The sequence below is a fragment of the Lathyrus oleraceus genome, chromosome 2 (genome assembly GCF_024323335.1).
Source record: "Lathyrus oleraceus cultivar Zhongwan6 chromosome 2, CAAS_Psat_ZW6_1.0, whole genome shotgun sequence".
NCBI lineage: Eukaryota > Viridiplantae > Streptophyta > Magnoliopsida > Fabales > Fabaceae > Lathyrus > Lathyrus oleraceus.
Genome location: NC_066580.1, coordinates 222,533,517 through 222,555,291, shown reverse-complemented (window position 1 = coordinate 222,555,291; position 21,775 = coordinate 222,533,517).

The following is a 21,775-nucleotide window of genomic DNA, read 5'->3' as shown; positions in this document are numbered from 1 at the left end:
TTTCAAACCTTTTCTAAAACCAAACTTGTAAATAAACTTAACCATATTTACTCAAATTTCAAAAAGACAAAAATAACTAACAACTCCATTCAAATTTTTGGCCTCTTGTGCCCCTTTTACTTAAACCTTTGTTAAAAGCAATTCATCAACTCATTTGAAATTTTTACCACGAACTACGAGGTTTTGATCCCTCATTTTTATGTTGGTACGTAGGCATAAGACCGAAGGTCTTGTCAAACACAAAATATAATCAATGAATTATTTTATCATCCCCACAATCTATTTTATCAAACATCTTTTATACCAAAAACACATGCACACATAAAAAAGGGCTCGCTAGGAGTACCTATGACACTTTGGGTGCTAACACCTTTGTTGCACCCCAAAATTTGCTCACTTGCTTTTCAACCATCATATGCTTATTGCTTCTCATACATTGCATTTACATTGGTACTTGTATGTGGCATCAAGGATTGCTAGAGCTTGTTATCATCAGTTGAAGATAGAAGTTTTCAAGGAAAGTTGCATGGGACCTCATACTCATGAGTATCTTATTGATTCAATATCATTGGCTTTTTGAAATTCCACAAGAATCTTTGAGGAATCAGGGTGTGGCTTCAGTTACTTGGCCCTTAAGCCTTTTGATCAAGAATTAGGGTTTTGGCCCCTTTCAAGAACTGAGTTGAATTTTCATCAAGAATTAGTTTCTTTGATAAATTTATGGCCCAAGATATCAAGTATGACCATTGGATTCATCACAAGACTTCTCAAAGCATCACATTGGATGATTGTTGAATTTTGACCTGATTAGCGAAAAAGTCAATTGTTGGTCAAAGGCTGTTTCTGACAAATTTCTTGAGCAACTTGGTTCTCAATGGATTATATGTTTACTAGGGCATCCTCATTTGGATCATGGACCTTTGGTGGGTATTATTTGATGTCCAATGGTTTATTCTTGATTATTTGATTATTTAAGCAAAAGTCAACAAAAGTCAATTGTTGACCAAGTGAACTTTTGGTCAAAGTTGAAGTCAAAAATCATGTTTCAACATCATATGGCTTTTGGTGAAAAAATTCAAGGAAAATGTGGTTTTGGAAGCTAACTTATTCATGAAGTAACTTGGTGAAGTGGAAATTTTTCTGTGTAAGTTACTTCATAGTGCTGATTTTGTAAAACTCATAACTTCCTCATTGTTTATTGAAAATTTGCAAACTTTATATGCTTGGAAATACGGGAAGAAGACCTACAAGTTTGTCATTGTGGTCCCATGTCCAAAAAAGTCTTATTTTGAGAGTTATGGAGCAAGACATTATAGGTCACTTTTGAGAATTATGGGTCATTTTCACCGTTCAGCCATTATCGAGGCCACTTTTGGGGACTTTAAATATTCCAAACCAAATTTCCACCAACATGAAACTTGTAGGGCATCTCAATAAATTTCCAAAAAGTACAGGAACTTGAGTTAACTCTCAAAATTGAAAAAGTTATGGCCATGAGACCAAGGGTTGGTTTTTGTGAATTTACTAAAACCTAGTTTTGCATATACTCCATTTTCTCAAAATGTAGTCATTCTTTCTGACTCAAATCAAGCCCATAACCTATTTGGATCGTGAATGGGAGTACCTTGCCTTCTATTTGCACCCATGCAACCATTTTGGCCAATTTTACCTTGCTAATACCTTCCCCTTGCGTAACTGACTTCCGTACTTAGTTTTCTTTAGGGTTTTCTCGATATTTCTCCCTTTTCCTTTTGGAATAAATAAAAATTCGGTGGCAACTCTGTTTCAATCGAGTTAAGTTAACCAATAGCTTACACTCGGAATTTTCCCGCTGCGACAACCTTCCCTCTATGTAACCAACCCCCTTACTTGTAATCTTTAGGATTTTATTAGTTTTGATTTGAAAACTTCTTATCCTTGGGTTTTGTTCATACTTTTCCATTTTTCTTTGGAAACAATAAAAGCACAGTGGTGACTCATGTTTTATTGACGTTGAGTTTATCCATATCTCAATGGTCATGAATTTACCGCTACAGAAATTAAATGGCGACTCTGGTGGGGAGTAGTCCTCAGTGGGTTTAGCCTACTTTTTTTATGTGTATATATTTGTATATTTGATGTTTGTATATTTTGTTTGTGTGATATAATATGGTTGTTGTGCTTGGTGATCTCTGAGTGGTGAGATAAGTTCTAACCCGAACTTGAGTGCAATTAAGATAGGAGGATGGTATAGTCATGTTCAACTTGTGTGGAGTAGTCCTTAACAAGTTGGTTTGAGATCCATCTACTCAATGGAGACCTCTTTGGAGTTACTGATGTCACATAAGTTAATTGTGGATAGGCATTACTTTCTCTAAATCTTGGGTCCGAGAAGCTGAGGACCATAGAACATTTAACCCAACTCGGCCTATTTAGGACTTAGTGGGGAGACTGTTCAGGTGTAGACTTGATAATAGTTGTTACACGATACTGCACTCAGACGAGTTTCTCTTGAGAATATTATGGGTTGATGAGTCAGTCATCCTAACTTATAATATCCGATAGATGGGATTAAAACATTGGGCACTTTTATAGAACATGATCTACAAGTTTTATGGGAAGCTCTTGTCTGTGTTATTTGTTGATGTGGTTGAAGGACTTTTGAGTGTTTTGGTTCAGTTTTATGACCCTCTCTACCGGTGCTTCACTTTTCCAGATTATCAGCTTGTGCCCATGTTGGAGGAGTATGCCCATCTCTTGGGTATGCCCATATCTGACAAGGTACCTTTTAGTGGATTTGAGGATATCCCGAGACCTCATATTATAGTTGAAGCTCTTGATTTGGAGAAGTCTGAGATTTATGCTTATTTGGTGAAGAAAGGATGAATTCTTGGGTTGACTTATGGGTTTCTCATTGCTAGAGCTACTGTTTTTGCTCAAGTCGGTAGCATAGGTGCTTTTGAAGCCATCTTTGTATTACTCATATATGGTCTAGCTTTGTTCCCTAACATTGACGATTTTGTTGATGTTAATTCTATTAGAATCTTCTTGATTAGGAATCCTGTTCCGACTCTTTTGGGTGACATGTATTTCTCTTTGCATTTGAGGAATTCTAAAGGTGGTGGGACTATTGTGTGTTGTGTTACTCTTCTGTACAAGTGGTTTATTTCCCACTTGCCTCAAACGTCTGCTTTCGAGGAGAACCGACGATGTCTGCGGTGGTCCCAGAGACTTATGTCTCTCACTAATGATGAATTTCTTTAGTATGATTCTGCATTGGGTAGTTTGGACATTATTGACAATTATGCTGAGTTTTCTAATGTGCTTCTCATTGGTACGCAAGGAGGAATCAACTACAACCCAATATTGGCCCTTCGTTAACTTGGGTTCCCCTTGAGAGATAAACCTAATAACACTCAGTTAGAAGGTATATTTTAACAAGAGGGTAAATATCCCCAACTTTGGGAAGAATGGTTCCATGATTTGAGCCAAAAGCATGAAGAGTTACAGCTTGAGTCTAAAGACAAGGATGCACTTATTGAGATTCTTGAAGATCGAGCAGTGAAGAGACAGAGGGAGCCAGAGGGTTTATCTTCCTCTAGTATGCCTCAGCCTTCCGGTGTTTAGAAGAAGATTGTTGATCAGCTAGTTCTTTAGAAGGCTCAGATGAATACATCCTTTGAGTCTGAGATTCGACGCATAAGAAGGAATTATGCACCCATAGCCAGATCATCTGATGCAGTTACTAGGGATCCTTAGGATGATAGTTTCCTTCTCTCTTGTATTAGTACTTCGGTTTCTAAAAATGTACTCAGTGTAATCCTTCCAATTTTATGAATAAAAAGATATTTTTTGGTAAATCAAATTGTTATTATTAATTGTTATTATTTGAATATATATTTGCAAATGAGACTTCATATATTCCTTGAAATTAAAAACAATCAAAACATTGCATTTCATGCATCATTTGCATAACAGGTTTCTTCCGCCAGATGTCTTATCAATTCTTCTTCTGTGCATCAGCCAAGCTGACTCACCGCTATAATACTAGTGTTAATCAACCAAAGAGAATAGAGCATCTAGAGCAAGAGAACAGAGAGCTGAAGGATGAGATCGCCAGACTTACGGCGCTAATGGAATCTGTGATTGCTGCTCAGAATCAGTCGTCACCATCTCCAGCAACTCCTCCTCCTCAAAGGACCATCATTTCTGAGATTGCTTCTTCAACTGTTCCTGTTGTTGCTGCCACGAACCGTTTCATATTGTTTGTGTTTCATCTTATACATTGGAAGACACTGAAGATTGCTAGCTATTGGAGTGCTTGCTTGGATATTATGGTTATCTTTATTTAATGCCTTGGTCTTCATATGGTTTGCTTGGATATTTCTTATGCTTGTTGCTTGCTCAAAAGTCCAAAGAAAAATGGGGTTCTATCTGACATTCTTGTCTTGTGGATTGCATCCCATTGGTTAGACCTTTTCAACTCTTAACTTTTAATTTTTTTTCCTAGGGTAGTCCCTTCATCTCCTTCCACTTCTTTAATCTCAAAATATCTCCCTCTTTTCAAAACCTTATTTGCTTGTGTTTTCAACTTAGACATGTTTTAATGATTAGAAACTTTGGCCTTATGCCATTGAATTTTTAAACTTTTTCTTAAATCAAACTTGTGAATGAACTTAACCATATTGACTTTAATTTCAAAAAGATAAAAACAACAACCCCATTCAAGTCTTTGGCCTTTTGTGCCTCTTCTTTTAAAATTTTATTAAAATCAATTCACCTATTTCTTTGAAATTTTTACCACGAACTACGGGGTTTTGATCCCTTATTTTTATGTTGGTACGTAGGCATAAGACTGAAGGTCTTATCACACACAAAAATATAATCAATGAATTCTTTTCTCATCCCCTCACTCTATATGTTTATCAAACATCATTTTGACCATAACACTTGCACACACAAAAAGGGCTCCCTAGGAGTACCTAGGACACTTTGGGTGTTAACACCTTCCCTCTGTGTAACCAACCCCCTTACTTGTAATCTCTGACATTTTATTAGTTTTGATTTGAAAACTTCTTATTTTTGGGTTTTGTTTGTACTTTTGCCCTTTTCCTTTGGAAACAATAAAAGCGCAGTGGCGACTCTGGTTTTATTAACGTCAAGTTTATCCATAGCTTGATGGTCATGAATTTGTCGCTACAAAAATTAAGTGGCGACTCTGCTGGGGAGTAGTCCTCAGTGGGTTTATCCTACTTTTTGGTGTATATATTTGTATATTTGATGTTGTTTGTCTATTATTGTGTGATACTTTATCTAATGTGCTTGGTGATCTATGTGTGGTGAGATAAGTTCTAACCCAAACTTGAGTGCAATCTAATATAGGAGGGTGGTACAGTCGTGTTGGCTTTCAAGGAGTAGTCCCGAAAGAGTTGACATGAGATCCCTCACTAAGTGGAAACCTCTTTAGAGTTACTGATGTCACACGAGTAAGTTGTGGATAGGCATTACTTTCTCTAAATTGGGGGTCTGAGAAGCTGAGGACCGTAGAACATTTAACCCAACTTAGCCTATTTAGGACGTAGTGCGGAGACTGTTCATGTTGATAATAGTTGTTACGTGATACTACACTTAGACGAGTTTCTCTTAAGAATACTATGGGTTGATGAGTCAGTCATCCTAACCTATAGTATCTGATAGACGGAATAAAGACTCTGGGAACTTTTTTTTAGAACATGATCTACAGGTTTTTATCCTTAGTACACTCCTTTGGGATGGTTCTTAACCCGACTCCATGCTCGTGACTCACAACAAACCCTTTGATTCTCGGTTGATCCGATCAGTCTCATCAATATCAATGGAACTTGGGTGTCGATAAGGTGAAAACCATAATCCACCAAAATGGATGATTGATTTTGATGATGACTTGATCCATCCATTGATCTTTATTTGTGTTTGCCTTGTGTGTGATCACTTGTGTGTGATTCTTGCATTCATGAATGCATGCGCATCATAACATTCATCACAGAAATAAAAGTTTCAAGGGAACTAAGGTCTTATTTGCAAATATTTTCAGACCATGGATTGTGGACGAAGGAACACTAAGAAGTACAGTTTCAGATGCCCTGATTTGAAAGAGTTGAGGAAGTTGTCATCCTTTTTATTATATCCCTTGGACTTTAAGCAACGTCATGGGAAGCTCTTGTTCGTATTATCTACTGATGTGGGTGATGAACTTTTGAGTGTCTTGGTGCAGTTTTATGACCCTCTCTATTGGTGCTTCATTTTCCGGACTATCGGCTTGTGCCCATGTATGAGGAGTATGCACATATCTTGGGTATGCTCGTACCTAACAAGGTACCTTTCAGTGGTTTAGAGGAGATCCCGAGATCTAACATCATAGTCGAAGCTCTTCATCTGAAGAAATCTGAGATTGATGCCAACATGGTGAAGAAAGGAGGAATTCTAGGATTGACTTCTGATTTTCTCATTGGTAAGGCTACTGTTTTTGCTTAAGCCGGTAGCATGGATGCTTTTGAAGCCATCTTTGTCTTGATCATTTATGGGTTAGCTTTGTTCCATAACATTGACAGTTTTGTTGATGTTAACGCCATTAGAATTTTTCTTAATTGGGAATCTTGTTCCTACTTTGTTAGGTGACATGTACTTCTCTTTGCATTTGAGGAATTCTAAGGGTGGTGGAACTACTGTGTGTTGTGTTCCTCTTCTGTACAAGTGGTTTATTTTGCACTTGCCTCAGACACCTGATTTCTTGGAGAACCATCAATGTCTATGGTGGTCCCACAGACTTATGTCTCTACTAATGATGATATTATTTGGTATGATTATGCATCGGGTAACATGGATATTATTGACAATTATGGTGAGTTCTCTAATGTACCTCTTATTGGTACGCAAGGAGGAATCAACTATAACCCGGCATTGGCCTGTCGTCAGCTTGGGTTCCCCTTGAGATATAAGCCTTAATAACGTTCAATTAAAGGGTCTATTCTATCAAGAGGGTAAAGATCCCCAACTTTTGAATAGTTGAATGGTGCGTGCTTAGCACAATGTGCATAGGAAAGGAATATTTGAGCTTGGTCCATGCAAATGTGTAGCTTTGAAAGCTTACACTATTTGGGTGAAGAAGAGAGCTTTGGAGCTCAAGATGTCGTATGCTTATGAGAGACCTATGTATGTGGTTATGATTGAGCCATCAACTCTCCCTAACCAAGATGTAGAGGAGTTGGAATACACACTTGCCAAGATGAAGCAAGAGAGAGAGAGAGACTTGTGGGAAGAGCGGTTCCATGCTTTGAACCACAAGCATGTGGAGTTGTAGCATGAGTCAAGAGACAAGGATGCGCTTATTGAGGTTCTGGAAGAGCGTGAAGTGAAGTGACAGAGAGAGCCAGAGGATTTATTTTCCTCTAGTATGCCTCAGTCTTCCGGTGCTTGGAAGAATATTATTGATTAGCTCGTCCTCGAGAAGGCTTAGATGCAGACAACTTTTGAGTCAGAGATTCAATGCATCTGAAGGAAGTACACTCCCTTGGCCAACTTTTGAGTCAGAGATTCAATGTATCTGAAGGAAGTACACTCCCTTGGCCAGTTCATCTGATATAGTTGTTAGGGATCTTTAGGATGATATTTTCCTTTTCTCTTGTATTTATGTTTTGGCTTCTAAAATTGTACTCAGTGTAATCCATCCAAATTTTATGAATAAAAATAGATTTTATGATCAATTGAATTGTTATTATTATCGATTATTATTATTACTAATTGAAAATAGACTTCGTATGTTCCTTAAAATTAAAAGCAATAAAAAACATTGCATTTCATGCATCATTTGCATAACAGGTTTCTTTATTCATATGTCTTATAGTTCTTCTTCTGTGTATCAGCCAAGATGACTCATCACTATAACACCCGAGCTAATCGTCTGAGGAGAATGGAGAATATTGAACAAGATAACAAAGAGATTAAGGATGAGATTGCTAGACTCACTGCCTTGATGGAGTCTGTAATTGCTGCTCAGAACCAACCATCTCTGCCTCCTACAACTCCTCTTCCTCAAAGGACTGTTATTTCAAAGGTTGTTTTAGCGTCTGTGCATATGGTTGCTAGCCAGTCTGCACCTGCCATGCCTACTGGGTTCCCATGGGGAATGCCACCGAACTTTGTGCCTGAAGGGTACACTCCAATGTTCGCTTCTATGTTGACATCTAGCCCGATCCTGTCTTTACCTTCTCCCATTGTGCATACTCTACCTCATGTCGAGGATACCATTTATCACTCTGGGCCATCTGAAGGTACAAATGTTTATGAGAAGATGGGCAAGATGAAGGATCAATTTCTTGAGTTGCGTAAGGAATTGAAGACCCTAAGAGGAAAGGATTTATTCGGTAAGAGTGTTGATGAGCTGTGTTTGGGGCCTAATGTCACAATCCCGGTGAAGTTAAAGGTCCTAGACTTTGAACAGTATATAGGGAATACTTGCCCTCTGAGTCATCTTGTCATGTATGCTAGAAAGATGTCTACTCAGACCGACAATGATAAGCTGCTCATCCATTACTTCCAAGATAGTCTGACTCGAGTTGCATTCATATGGTATATGGGCTTGGACAGTACTAGTGTTCGTACTTTTAATGACTTGGGTGAGGCCTTTGTCAAACAATACAAATACAATGTTGATATGGATCCAGATCGGGATCAGTTAAGATCAGTTTCTCAAAAGGACAAAGAGACATTCAAGGAGTATGCTCAAAGATGGAGGGAGTTGGCTGCTCAGATTAGTCCACCTCTGGAGGAGAAAGAAATGACCAAGATATTTTTGAAGATGCTAAGTTCATTTTACTATGAACGTATGATTGCAAGTGCCCCTAATGATTTCACCGATATGGTGAACATGGGGATGAGATTGGAAGAAGGAGTTCGAGAGGGACGATTATCCAAAGATGAAGCATCGGTGAGCAAGAAATACGGTGGTAGCTTCTACAAAAAGAAGGAAGGAGAAACTAATTTAGTATCAGTAGGGAGGCAGAGGAGGCCTCATGTGAGGAAGAATTCCTAGCCCCATCAACATCATCATCAAGTATCATCAGTGATTCCAGTGTTTACCAATAATTTAACAAACCAGTCAGTTCCTGTTCAGCAACAGCCGCAATAATGTAGCAACTACAACAACAACAATCATCATCATAACTTTGAGAGGAAGAAGGTCTCTTTTGACCCTTTTCCTATGACATATGCATAAATGTACCCTTCCTTGGTAGTCAAAAATCTTATCCAACCAAGGAATCCTACACAAATTCCTGAACCGTTGCCATGGTGGTTCAAGCCTGACTTGCATTGTTCTTTTCACCAGGGACCTCCTAGTCATGATATTCAAAACTGTTATCCTTTGAAGTACGAGGTTCAGAAGCTGGTTAAGAGCGGTATGGTGTGCTTTAAGGACAGGGCGCCAAATGTTAAAGCAAACATGTTGCCTGCTCATGGAAACGCTTCTGTGAACATGGTAGATGGTTGTCCTGGGAATTTTAGGGTCTTTGATGTGCGTCGTATTCGAAGGTTGTTGGTGGAAATTCACAGAGACTTGTGCTTGGTAAGTGGTTGTGAACATGACCATGATGGTTGTGCTATTTGTAGCATTAACCCTCGAGGATGTGTAATTGTTAAGAGGTATATTCAAAAGTTGATGGATGAAAATGTTATTCAACTTCAACAGTCCAGATATATGGGAAATGATGTGAACGTTATTGTACCAGTGTTCAAAACCCCTGAGCGAGTAGTTATTAAGTTTGATAGCAGCAACAACAAACAAGAAAACATATTGCTATCGTCGTTTGTTATACGGTTAGCGGGCCCCATCCCTTATTCATCCAATAAAGCTTTGCTATATAAGTATAATGCCACCATGATTGAGAATGGGTAAGAGGTTCCTCTTCCAGTTACAAATCAGTGGTGAGCATTACGGATATAGTGAAGGTGACCCGAAATGGTAGTGTGTTCAGCTCGGTATCTCCTAAAGGTGTGGAAGATGTTTCAGTGGGTAGGAAGGCAGAAGTTTCTGTAGTTGATCCGGTTAATGCTCCAACTTGTCAGCCTAGTGAATCCAATGGGTTGAAGGCTAATAATGATGATGATGAGGCGCTTCATTTGATCAAGAGAAATGAGTTCAACATTGTGGAGCAGCTGCTCCAGACGCCGTCAAAGATTTATGTGTTGTCATTATTGATGAATTCTGAAGCACATAGGGAGGCTTTGCAAAAAGTGTTGGAACAAGCATATGTGGAGCACGATGTTACCATGGACCAGTTTGACCACATTGTTTCCAACATTACTTCTTGCAACAACCTGAGCTTTTATGATGAAGAACTTCCTGAGGAAGGTAGAAATCATAACTTGGCACTCTACATTTCAATGAACTGCAAGGAGGACGCTATGTCCAATGTATTGGTTGATACCGGTTCATCATTGAATGTGTTGCCCAAGTCAACTCTAGCAAGACTTTCTTATCAAGGCTCCCCGATGAGGTACAATGGCGTGGTGGTTAAGGCGTTTGACGGTTCTCGAAAAACTGTCATTGGAGAAGTGGACCTTCTGGTTAAGATAGGTCCGAGTGATTTCCAAATTACTTTTCAAGTAATGGATATTCACTCGGCCTATAGTTGTTTGCTGGGAAGGCCATGGATCCATGAAGTTGGCGTTGTAACATCTACTCTGCATCAAAAGTTGAAATTTATGAAGAACGGCAAGCTTGTCGTTCTTGGTGGGGAAAAAGCGCTTCTAGTGATCCACTTGTCATCCTTCATCTATATGGATGCTGAAGAAGTAGTTGGAACACCGTCCCAAGCTTTATCTGTTGCTGATGAATTGAAGAAGACTGGTGCATCCATGTCTTCTCTGAAGGATGCCAAGGAGGTTGTTCAGGCTGGTAGCATCGACAAATGGGGTCGTGTTGTGAAAGTTATTGAGAACAAGAATAGAGCAGGGCTTGGATTTCAGCGAGGGTCGTTCAACATCAATGTCAAGGCTATGCAAGAAGTTTTTCACAGTGGAGGGTTCATTCATAAGGATGATCAACACTTAGCTGTCATTATTGAAAATGATGATGAAGACGAAGCTTGTGCTAACTTCGTGACACATGGAGAGACTTGCAATAATTGGGTTGTTGTAACCGTTCATGTTGTTATGCATTGTTCAAAGTAATTTGTTTTATTGTTTAAAGAAAAATCCTTCTCATATGCCTAAGGGATAAGTGAAACATTGTTGGACGTTTTCACTATTATCATCAATAAAATACAATTTTATTCATCCACATCTATGATGTTTGTTTCTAATTTCTGCTTTTTCTGAAAATGGTAATCACAAAAAACATAAATAAATAATAATCTTTCCATCTGCATAATAATTGTTTGCACTATACTTCTCTAAAATCAAAATATCAAATCATTATGCAGGTAGGTTCTCAAACCCATTGAACACAATGATCCTACTCCCTCTCCAAACTTTGATTTCCCTGTGTTTGAAGTTGAAGAAGAGAATGATAAGGAAGAAGTATTTGATGAGTTATCCCATTTGCTTGAGTACGAGGAAAAAGTCATTCATCTGTTTGAAGAGCAGATTGAATTAGCCAACTTGGGTTTCGATAATGATGTGAAGGAAGTTAAGATTGGGTCTCAATTGTGTCCAGAGGCTAAGAAGGGGTTGGTTGATCTTCTTCGAGAATATTATGATGTGTTTGCTTGGTCCTATCAAGATATGTCAGGTTTGGATTCTGAGATTGTGGAGCATAGATTGCCTTTGATGCCAGAATGCCTACCGATCAAGCAGAAATTGAGGAGAACCCATCCTGATATGGCAGTGAAGATTAAAGAGGAAGTGCAAAAATAGATTGATGATGGTTTCCTTGTCACCTCTGAATATCCACAATGGGTGGCCAATATTGTGCTTGTTCCTAAGAAAGATGGAAAAGTCTGTATGTGTGTTGATTACAGAAATTTGAATAAAGTCAGTCCGAAAGATGATTTTCCTCTACCACACATTGATATGTTGGTAGACAATACAACTAAATTTAAAGTATTTTATTTTATGGACGGATTTTCCAGTTATAATCAGATCAAGGTGGCATCCTAAGATATGGAGAAGACCACATTCATTACACCTTGGGAAACATTCTATTATCGAGTGATGCCCTTTGGTTTAAAGAATGTTGGTGCAACGTACCAGAGAGTCATGACCACTCTTTTCCATGATATGATGCATAAAGAGATTTAAGTTTATGTTGATGATATGATTGCTAAATCAAGTGATAAAGAAGAACATGTTGAGCATTTATTGAAGTTATTCCAACGTTTGAGGAAGTATAAACTCCGCTTGAATCCCAATAAGTGTACTTTTGGTGTTCGCTCTGGTAAGCTGTTGGGCTTTATTATCAGTGAGAAGGGTATTGAAGTTGATCCTGCCAAGGTCAAAGTAATACAAGAGATGCATGCGCCCAAAACTGAGAAGCAAGTCAGAGGGTTTCTCGACCGCTTGAATTATATCTCAAGATTTATATCACACATGACTGCCACATGTGCGCTTATATTCAGGCTTCTTTGGAAATATCAATCTTGTGATTGGACCAAGGATTTCCAGAAAGCTTTTGACAGTATCAAAGAATATCTGCTTGAGCCTCTGATTCTGTCTCCACCTGTTGAAGGAAGACTGTTGATCATGTATTTGATTGTGCTTGAAGAGAGTATGGGTTGTCTTCTTGGTCAGCAAGATGAAATTGGGAAGAAAGAATATGCAATTTACTACCTCAGTAAGAAACTCACCGACTGTGAGACTTGGTATTCTATGCTTGAGAAGATATGATGTGCTTTGGCTTTGGCTGCTAAGCGTCTTCGCCAATATATGTTGAATCATACTACTTGGTTGATATTCAAAATGGATCCAATCAAGTACATTTTTTAGAAGCCAGCTTTTACTGGGAGGATTGTCCGTTGGCTGATGTTGTTATCTGAGTATGATATTGAATACCGATCTCAAAAAGCTATTAAACATTAGTGTCTTGGCTGACCATTTGGCTCACCAGCCTATTGAAGATTATCTATTAGTACAATATGATTTTCCTGACGAAGAGATTTTGTACTTGAAGATGAGAGATTGTGATAAAACATTGCTTAAAGAAGGGCCAGAACCTGGTTCCCATTGGGGCATGGTACTTGATAGAGCTATTAATTCATATGGTAATGGCATTGGGGTAGTGATTATTACTCCTCAAGGAATGCATTTTCCGTTTACAGCTAGATTAACCTTCAAATGTACCAACAATATGGATGAGTATGGAGCTTGCATTATGGGGCTCCAAGAAGCCACTAATCTCATAATTAAATATCTTGACGTCTATGGAGATTCAACTTTGGTTGTGAATCAGATCAAAGGTGAATAGGAGACGAATCAACTATAGAGATTATGCGAGGAGGATATCAACTTTCTTTTCAAAGGTTGAGTTTCATCATATCCCTCGGGAAGAAAACCGGATGACAGATGCTCTTGCAACGTTGGCTCCCATGATCATGGTGAAGTATTGGAATGAAGTTCCCAACTTGACTGCAATGTATCTTGATAGGCCGGCTCATGTGTTTGTTGTTGAAGAAGTAAAAGATGAAAAGCCATGGTATTATGATATCAAATGTTTCCTCCAAAGTCATATTTACCCGTCTGGGGCATCTTTGAAAGATAAGAAGACTTTAACAAGATTAGCTGGTAACTTCTACCTGAATGGTGATGTGCTTTATAATAGAAATTTTGATATGGTTCTGCTCAGATGTGTGGATATACACGAAGCAGGCCTATTGATGACTGAAGTCCATGAAGGTTCCTTTGGTACTCATTCCAACGGGCATGCTATGGCAAAGAAAATATTGAGGGCAGGTTACTATTGGTTGACAATGGAATCTGTCTGTTGCAAGTTTGTGAAGAAATGCCATAAGTGTCAAATTTATGCAGATAAGATTCATGTTCCTCCTACATTATTGAATGTCATTTCCTCTCCATGGCCCTTCTCCATATGGGGAATTAATATGATTAGAATGATTTAGCCCAAAGCATCAAATGGACATCAATTCATTTTAGTGGCTATTGACTACTTCACAAAGTGGGTTGAAACAGCATCGTATGCAAATGTGACCAAGCAGGTGGTGGTCCGATTTATCAAGAATCAAATCATATCTTGTTATGGTGTACCAAGTAAAATCATTACTTCAATGGATCAAACTTGAATAATAATATGGTGGAAGCTCTCTGCAAAGAATTCAAATTTGCACATCATAATTCTTCTCCCTACAAACCTAAGATGAACTGGGTTGTTGAAGCTACAAATAAGAACATTAAGAAGATTATTCAGAAGATGGTTGTGACGTACAAAGATTGGCATGAGATGCTCTCGTATGCTTTGCATGGATACCGTACATTCGTCTGTACTTCAACAGGGGGAAACCCCTTTCTTTCTTGTTTATGCCATGGAAGTTGTGCTCCCCGTAGAGGTTGAAATTTCATCATTATGTGTATTGATGGAAGCCAAGTTGGCAGAAGCTGAATGGTGCCAAACCAAATATGATCAGATGAATTTGATTGAAGAGAAGAGATTGACTATCATGTTTCATGATTAGTTATATCAGCAAAGAATGAAGAAACTTTTGATAAGAAGGTCAAACCTCGTCTGTTCAGAGAAGGTGACCTCGTACTCAAGAAGATTCTATCTTTCAAACCTGATGCTAGGGGAAAATGGACTCCTAATTACGAAGGCCCATATGTTGTTAAGAGAGACTTTTTAGGCGGTGCTTTGATTCTTACAACTATGGATGGTGAAGAGTCCACTCGTCATGTGAACGCCGATGCAGTCAAGAAATACTTTTCCTAAAAAAACAAAACAAAAAACAACTCGCTATGTCAAAAACCCGAAAGGGCGACTTAGGCAAAAATGAGTGTCTCGGTGGATTGAAACCCCGAAAGGGAGATCAAGGCAAACGTTAGAGACATAAAATAGAAAATTTATCCCGGTAGATTTAGTACCTTACCTTGGGGCAATTTAGGCAAAAATTAGGGATTATGGCAAGTAACTGCATTCGGTCGGTCCTGATCTTAGAAGTAGTTTTGAGCAGTCATTTGGTTCGGATTTATCATTCTCAACTGAAGATAAGCACACAGTGGATTTTAAAGTTGGTAGGGAGAGCAGTGGTCATTGTATTCAATGTAACCCTTTTCCATGTAAATTATCACTTTTCAAACTTTGCAAAGATCCATGGAATCCCACCATTTGTGGACTACCATTCTATTAAATAAAGTTGAGCTTTTATCTAATTGTTGCGTATTCTTATTTGTTTCTGTTTTAAAATTGAATTTTTATGATGATAATTTTGAAATAAATAAATCAATGAACAATCACTTTTCTTAAATAATAAGGCATTAAGAAAAACTGATTTCAAAAAGGAATGTCAACAACAATCTAAAGAACGGTAAGTCTTGATGTGTGAAGCATTATGGTCTTCCCCGAGTAGTTTGTTTGGTGACTCCTCAGCATTGGTCGATGAGTTGCTCCTCAAGCAATTTATCATCCTCGAAAGGGGATGATGTGTTATTCCCTTTGCAATTCATCCTTCCCCAGCTGAGGCATTCATGTTTTTGCATTTCTCATTTTGTATATTGGTGAATGAACCCTGGATAATTGTGAAACCTTTATTTGGTCTCCATATCCCCAACGCCTTTATTTATGTGTTGCATAGTCGTGACAGTTTCTCCACTGCGTGAGTCTGCAGATCCGGTTGATATTTTGGCACCTTGGAATTGGTTTATTTCTCAATGTCCAAGAAGGGTTATTTGACTGTTGTTTCCCTTTCGAGGAAGTTTTTGTTGATTATTGTATCCTCGTATGGCCTTTGATTTGTCTTGGCAGATTGTTGTATCCCCATTGAGGCCCCACAGAGATGTTTTTGGAATCCCCAGTAGATTGTCTGGTCCTCCCCACTCAGAGTTTCACCTCTTATTGTGACTTGAGACCCCAACGGAACTCCATCTTCTAATAAAAGATTTCTTCCTTCAGGCAGTATTTGGTTCTGAGCAGTATTGATGATGTCCCATGAAGGGTTGTCTCCCATTTGATATGGTGTTGACTTAAAATTCCCCCACGGTGGTGACTTGTTGCTTTGATAAGGATCCTCAACAGATCCCTCTTTATCTGCAACACTTTAGGTTGGATGCATGTTCTCTATGCCTTTCCCCAACCAGAGTTGATATGGATGAATGTGTTCTCATTCTCACTTGATCTATGGTTGTGCGCTATCCCCGAGAATTGAATATTATTTTGAGTTAGGGTTTATGTCCTCGATGACTTATTTTCATCCATAGCAGGTTCTCCGGTTGGTGTTTCCATCTTATTGAGATTAGTCGAGTATCTAGTTATGATGATTCAGATCTTTGTTATTTGTATCCTTTGTGCTCGTTTGTCAGCATAATCATATACACATTCATGCATACACATGCATAAAACTTAACATCATATATTTCATTGTTCATTATTATCACATTGATCTTTCTTCTGATCCTCTGCTTCGGCGATATCATTTCCCCGTGCAGATTTGGTGTGTTTGTCCTCCTTCAATTGTAGAGTGCCAGCCCCTTAAGCAGAAAGAGTTTATCCTTTATCCTTCCACATTGAGTTATTGCCTCGTGGATGATTTTTATTTCAGCTTCCTCCCTAGTTCATTATCTGGATAGAACCATTCCCCTTGAGCTATATCCTCATTGGGTTGAGTCTTGTTTGACCATTTCTTTCTAGTTCTTACCTAGATAGATCTTTTGGTCCCCCAAGAGTTTATTACCCAGTAACTGGTAATATTCTTCTTGATGTTAAGTACTTTACCTTTGTTAGTTTACCTAGTAACCGGTAAAAGGTAATTTACCTCTTTGATTTTTTTTTCTCCAACGGATTCATTTTTTTCGTTCCCCAAGCAAGTTTATCCTTGATATGTTCATCTCAACCGATGATGGATATTCTTCCTGTACGATATTCTACCCAGTAACCGGTAGTTGTAAATCATATTTCCCTTTCTGAGTTTATCCTTGATATGTTTCACTTTAATCGGTGACGGATATTCTTCCTTTGAGTTTATCCTTGATATGTTCACTTTAACCGGTGATGGATACTCTCTCTCTGGTCTTCTGCCCGGTAACTGGTAGTTGTAAATCCTATTTTCCCTAGAAGTCTATCCTTGATATGTTCACTTTGATCGGTGACAGATATTCTTCCTTTGAGTTTATCCTTGATATGTTCACTTTAACCGGTGATTGATACTCTCATTTTGGTCTTCTGCCCAGTAACAGGTAGTTGTAAATCCTATTTGGTTTCCTTTTCCCAATAGTTTATTCTTACCCAGTAACCAGTAATGAATATGCCTCATTTTTCTCAGCGAGTCATCCTTGATATGTTTAACCTAACTGGTAACGGATGTCCCTCTGTCTGAGTGTATTATCTTCTTACCCAGTAACCGTTAGTAGATAATATATCTCTTTTACTCCTGTGTTGAAGTTTTTCTTCCCTAGTTGAGTTTGGTTCCGTATTTCTTTGAGAAATCGAATTCCCTTTTGCATTTGAGTATTTCAGCCTCGTTCTGATTTATGCATTTGCCCAACGGGTGTTTCTTGCTGTGTTGGTTTTATTCCAATATATGCATCTTCCTTCTCCCCAGTCCGAGTCTTTCCACTGATCTATTTTCATGGAAAATCCCCTCGTGTCTCTAGCAATTTTCAAGTCGTAGCCTGGCCTACGCATATCTTTTATCCCTAGAGTCTATGTATCCCCAGTGAGTTTGCCTTATGAAATGCATTTTACTCCTGTGGACTTTCAGTTTCTCCAGATTCTTTTCCTTTGTGGCAATATGTTCCCCATAAAAATTATTTTTGCATTCATATCATATGCATCAAGAGGTCTCTTAGGGACCAAAATTTGTTTCTTGATGTTGTTATTTAACTTCATTCTACCGAGTTGATACAAAGATTTTAACCTTCACATCCTCGGCTAGAATGTCCTTAAATAGGGGCAGCTGTAAGACCCCTGTTTTTACCCAAAGACCCCTCATGATATCTCATCATTTATATTGGCTTTGGGATCACACCTTGGCATCCCCCTCACTCCTCATTCATTGGGTTTGCATTGGGAGAGGTCACCAAGCACTTTTGATTGTATCATACTTTGCTTTTATTTGTTTACTAACCAAAATACCAAAAAATATGTCTATATGTAGCTTTGTTTCTTTTGTAGGTAGTGTGTGTGTCCGCCTATACCTCATCAAGTTTATAACTAGAGTTTGAGATCCTCAATGCAAGAGATCAATCAAGAAAAAGTTCATAATGGTTATAAGTATCATATATGGATCCCCATGTTCTTTATTTATCATTTTGATCAAGCATTCATCAAGAGTTTGAAGCTTGTTTGCCTTGGAAGCCCTAATTCATCTAGGTATCTTGTGTGACTTCCTCAGTAAGTTTCTTCGTCAATTGATCAAAGATATAAATTTATACTCCATTATACATTATACTAAGCATATATGATTCTTCATGAGCCCGAAAGATCAAAGTAACTTCAAGTTTGCAAGTTTGTTCAAGGAGGTTGACCAGAGAAAGTCAACTGGTCAAATCTAGGGTTCCCTAGACCATATCTCTTACAATTTTTGTCATATGAAAATTATTCCAAGATGAAATTTATTCTTTATTACATTGCTTGTAAAGTCATTTTTATGGTGAAATATTATAGGTCATTGTGTATATGCCCTAGATGGAAGGTCATCTTCCAAGAACCATAACTTTCTCAATTTTTATGATATGAAGGCCATACAAGTTTCATGATAAATTTCAAGATGTCTTATCCAACTTTTATTCTTTGATAAATGCCAAACTCTACTTGCAAGGGCATGTTCCAAGAGGAAACATTATAGGTCATTTTGGACCATCATCATTGAACAAGCAATTTTCCTCAACTTATAAAATCAATAACTCCCTCATAAAAGATTCAAATGGTATCAGATTTGTGACCAAACTGAAGAGGAATGAAAGAGCTACAACTTTGGTGAAGAAACCATTTTCATTTGAAGCTCATAGCAAACGTTATTCAAGGTGGAAAAAATGATCATTTGACTTTATACTTATAAGTTTTTCAACTATGTTTGATTTCTCCAACTTCCACCTCAAAATTCATCATGATACAAGCTCCAAATGGAAATATTTTCAACATCAAAGTTGTTCCCCTTCATGTTATCTTTCTAAAGAGTCCAATATCATTGCTATTTTTGGACAAATTATGGAAGTGTGTGGAAATAAACTGCCAAGCCTATAAGTAGAACTCATCCTGCTCAGAATTAAGGACACCTCGCCCAAGCTTTGCTCCTGCAACCTTCTCACCCTCCATTGATAGGATAATCTTGAAGATTTCATTAGAAATCGAGTTTTAATTTCACTTCTATTTTGAAGTTGAAAATCCAAGATTCCAAACCATTTGAGCATCCAAATCACCTCTTGCAAGCTAGTGGAAGCAAGCCTAAGCAAATTGAGATCCAGATCGAGCTTCATCACTGCAAACAAAAGGTGAATTTTGTGAAACTTTCTCTCTTTAATTCTCTCTCAATTCTCCATTATTTCACTTGATTTTTGGTTAGCTGAAGTCCTATCAATGTAGGCAACAAGATTGAGTTTCTTTGAGGTTAAATCAAAGCAACTCAGATCATACTCCTCAAATTTCAAATCCATGTATCTTTCAATATACGTGGAATTCTAAGAAATTAAGTTAGATTTGGACTCCTGAGGATTTTTCCTTCAAATTAGTGTATTCACTTTCCATTTTTATGTAGGTTGGTGGTGGACCAGTCTGGTGAGTCCTCTGGAGAAGAAGACCGGAGCTAAGGCTCCGATGGTGTGTTAGCACCCTTCCAACCATCTGATCGTGTTTGAATGTTTTAATGTGACCCTTGTTTCCATTGTGGAAAACACATGCACGGCCATCATATCTGCCACCTCAATTAATGAGGGAGATCTGATGGCCTTCGTTTTTTCTATTTTTATTTTAATTTCTGGTTTTCCTTTTAATCCACTTATTTTTATTAATTCATAATAAATTAATTTTTAGTCCCAAAAATATGGGACTTTCACCAAAAATCTTTAAATATTTTCATCTTTCATATTTTGAATTAAAATCATTTTTTGGATTAATTTTGATATTTTTTGTGAATTAATTGATTTTTGACTTGTTTTTAAATATTTTAAAATACTTTTGACTTTCCAAAAATTCTAATTTTTTTGTCTAAGGTCCTTTGACCTTGTTTGACCTAGGGTAAATCCCTTGGCCATTTATCTAGTGATTTGAAGGGATTTGAGGTTTTGTCCATTTAAAAGTGCATCTTAATTCATTTTAAAATTGATTATTAATTGATTAATTGTTTAAAAAATTTGTTGATCCATTTAATTAATCTTTAATGATTGAATTTCTGTTTGGCTTTGGTCATGGTTGATTTGACTTTTATTTGACCAATACTATTGGATTTAGGGGGTTGATGAAATGTACATTTCATCCCCCAAAATGAATCGATAGTATTGATCAGATGAATTTCCTTCTATGATCAATTTGGGTTTCTATTTCCCTTTCCCTCTTCATCTTCATCTCTATTCTTCCCCAATCCATCATTGGCCAATGATTTCTCTAATGTCCAAAGGCTAGTTGATTCATCAATGACCTTGTGTCAGATGAATCAACATGAGTTGGATTGAGATAGGTTCATTCCATCTTTATCTTCGTGTGTGGTATGTTTTAGGAGTTTTATCATTTATACCAAGTCTCTAACATGCATTAACACCAATATCTTTATTGCCCGGTCTCAGATAGTTGTGACTTCTACATAAGTCTGATTATGATTGCTTAACATATAGCTAAATTTGTCCCAAAAGGCATAGCATTCTTATAAGTGAGATTGTAAGTCTCACATTCTTCATGGTATTGTGTGAAGACTTGACCTTTTTTCCTTTCATGAGAGCTAGTGGCATACTTGTTTATTTATCCAAGTTGGACCCTTCTCATGGATGATGTCTTGGTTCATGTATTCATACTTGTTAATGGATGGTTGAGTGTTCTCCAAACAATGACTTCAACAATCAAACTCTTCACTAACATTTGACTAACTTCTTATTAACATTTGTTTTACTTTCAAGTCATTTACTTAATGCAATTTAAATTTCAATAACTTTATCGTTCATTGCAATTTACATTTCATGCAACTTGTTTATTTTTCAGTCCTTTTCACTTTGCTCACTTGAGCCATATCTTGTGATTGTATATATTGTGTACTTGTGATTTTGTTTTGTTAGTGGTTTTAGGACCTTAAAATACCTAATAACAACAAAAACCCTAAAAAATATCTTGGTGGACTGTTGGGTATGATTTTAACTTTTGGACTTAGAATAGGCAACTTCCATATGCAATAAGGACTTGGTCAATGCCACTATCTGAGACTGAGTTCTCCTTGGTTGTGCCTTTCATCTGATGCAAACCTTGAGTGCTTCTGGTTCACATGTCATCTTGTCTTTGTGCTTGATTATTATATTGTTATTATTGCTGATGTGTGATGATTATTCATGAGAATTTGCCAAGGAATATTTTCATCTGATACATTGGAAGACACTAAAGACTGCTAGCTATTGGAGTACTTGTTTGGATATTATGGATATCTTTATTTGATGCATTGCTCTTCACATGGTTTTCTTGGAT